Source organism: Panthera pardus, unplaced genomic scaffold (genome assembly GCF_024362965.1).
Source record: "Panthera pardus isolate Hobbes unplaced genomic scaffold, ASM2436296v1 HiC_scaffold_1, whole genome shotgun sequence".
Classification (NCBI taxonomy): domain Eukaryota; kingdom Metazoa; phylum Chordata; class Mammalia; order Carnivora; family Felidae; genus Panthera; species Panthera pardus.
The window spans coordinates 60,052,353-60,055,435 of record NW_026526654.1 but is presented as its reverse complement, the minus strand read 5'-3'; positions in this window follow the sequence as shown (position 1 = coordinate 60,055,435).

The window sequence follows — 3,083 nt, the reverse complement described above, 5'->3', positions numbered from 1 at the left end:
GATATATTTGAAGGTGTGGGATTTGCACGAGGAAGAGAGATGGGAACTGATAGTGTCCAGTTTCTCTATAAGGTAAGAGGTAAGGCTAGTTGCTGAGAATGAGGGTGGCAGGAGTGGTTAATGGGTGGAGGATGGTGAAAGAGCTCATTTGGGACAAAAGAAAAAAGCTGTCACGTAGAACACTGCTGTTCAGTATTGAAGACCTCATAATCATTTCCTAATATATTTTATCAGAACTGTAGTAGAAAGAGGTTGTGAACCACAAAACACTAAGTAGTTTAGGTTTAGTTTGTGATTCAGCAAATGAGTGGAGTCCATTGTGGTCCTGATCGCTGTTTGCTAATACACTATTGGTCAAGGGCAGTGATGGTTCACGTGTTCATTTAGAAACAATAGCACGTGAAAAGTTGCAGTATATAAAATGCAGCTTTTCTTTGTTTTTACTGTTCATTTCCTTTACCTTTCTCTTTTAAATTTTTCTTCCTTTCCCTTTTTCTATCCTTCACTTTGTTAATGTTTTCCTTTTTCTTCATTTTATTTTAATTTATTAGAATTTTTTTAATGTTTATTTATTTTTGAGAGACAGAGAGAAACAGAGCATGAGCGGGGAAGGGGCATAGAAAGAGGGAGACACAGAACCTGAATGAGCTCTAGGTTCTGAGCTGTCAGCATAGAGCCTGACACAGAGTATGAACCCACAAGCCCTGAGATGGCTTCAACCTGAGTTGAAGTCAGATGCTTAAGAAAATGAGTCATGCAGGCGACCCTCCTCATTTTATTTTCAGCAAGCATATGCTTTTTTTTTTTACATCTTGTAAACTCTGCTTTTATTATATTTCAGATTTACATATTTGACATTTAAAAAGTCAGGTAATACATTCAGACTTACCAGGAAATGCAATTAATTTCTAGACTTACTATTCCTTTCCCAAGTTTCTTGACAAATACTTCACCTGTTTGAATCAAGACTTCTGCTATTTGTTTATTTAAGGTTTAGATATTAAATTTTTTCTCCTAAAAATGGCAGTTGAGGATTTAAATCTCCTGCACCCACCACTCAAAAGTACATTTCCCACTCTCCTTCCTCCTGCCATAATTTTATCACAATATTGATTACATCAACTCTTATTTAGGATTTTTAAGATGTTGACTATGTGGATATTGTTCAGAGCAGAAACAATCCCCCCTCCCTTATCCAACTTTTTAAATTTCACTGGAGGTTATAATTACCTGGAAGTTCTTTGGCTGAATTTTCTATGTACCCTGGCACTATCTCAGCACCAAATCTCCGATAGAAAGGTGCATTTCCTCTTGGGATGGTAAAACTCATCAAGTAATTTACAAGTTCCATCTGTGTACTTTTGCCTTTCTCAAACTGTCCATCTTTCTCTCCCAGTGTATGCTGATAATCTCAAACTCTGACAGCCCTTGTTGATATTTCTTTTCATCCTCAGTTTGGAGATTCTAGTTCTCTTTCCTGTTATATATTCTACATTGGCGGCCATCTCTTATACCTTCTTTGAGAACACAACCTATGCCTGTGTCAAAGCAAAAATTGCACCCAACAATTTAAACAAGCAAGGAAGGCCTAATTCAAAGCGACTATAATAACAGAGTGAGACCAAAACTTTGAGCTCAACTCCAGTGAAAGAAAAGGCTGGAAAGTTTTTAACTGGTGGCTTGGAGGGAATTGTTGACCATCTGCGCTTGCTAACAGGCTTTATCTAAATAAAAATATCTTTATGACAGAAAGTAGTTTTACAACTTGGAGGAAGGTGCCTGCTTAAGGTAGAATCCTACTCTGTCAGGGAAACAGTGATCAAATGTCAAAGAGATGGTTCCAGGGTTCCAGAGAAAGATACGCCTGGATTGTAAAACTACCAAGAGTCTTTTGAGACGATTTATATCTCAAAGAAGCAGAGAACTAATTTACAATTACAAGTTTTCTAAAGCTAATGTTTTAAGAAAAGGAGGTCAGAGGGCTCCTGGGTGGATTAGACTGTTAGGAGTTCTGACTTTGGCTCAGGTCATGATCTTGAGGTTTGCGAGTTCCAGCCCTGTGTTGGGCTCTGTGCTGACCATTCAGAGTCGAACCTGCTTTAGATTCTGTGTGTGTCTCTCTCTCTGCCCTCCCCTGCTCACACTCTGTCTCTATCTCTCTCAAAAATAAATAAACATTAAAAAAAGAAAAAAAGAAGAAGAAGGTCAGGCACCTAGAGTAATGAAGAAGTTTGTCTAAATTTTAGTATTGCTGAGGGAGATATTAGGGTCTTCTTGATTGTCTTAGAAAGGGAGTTGGCTGGTCTTTTGAAACTTCTTTGAAATATTATGTGTCTCCCACTTAAATGACAGTTTGTTTTGATGTAGAATTCTAGATTGAAAGTCATTTTTCCTCATAATTAAGGAGGCTATTGTTTCAATGCTTTCTAGTTGCAATACTATTAACAAATGGTATGCTACTCTCATTTTAGATCTTTAATATGTGCATCTTTTTTTTTTCCTTTCTGTAAGATTTTGGTCTTATTTTTGCTCCTATAATTCTGAATTTTAATTCAAAAATATGTTTTTGTGTGGGTCTCAGTTCATTCTGCCAGGTCTGCAGTATGCTTTTTGTGATGAAAAACTGTATCCTTTAGTTTAAGGAAATGTTATTACAGTATTTCTTTGATGGTTTCCCTTCTTTTTTTTTTTTTTTCCTGTTTACTTCTGTATTATTGGAATGTTGAAACTTGTGGGTTGATTATTTTCTTAAATCTTTTTTTTCTTCCTCTATTTCCAATTCACCTTTGCTGTTGTTTTTCTGATTTTCTGAAATCTATCAAATTCAGCTTCCATTTTTCTCTAATTGTATGGTGGTGGTGAAAGTGGTGGCTATTTTTCAAGTTTTGCCCTTCATTTTATAAATTCCAGGAGATCTTTCCTGTTGTCTATATTTTTTTTTTCCTGTAGTGCCTTCTGTGACTAGTGACCCAATGGTGTCTCTTAGCTTGCTGAAGATTGATAGACATTTTGAAGTTTCCCACTACTCCCCACATGCTCCCTCTTTCCTCCAAATTGCGCTTTCTTGTATATATTTTTGTCCA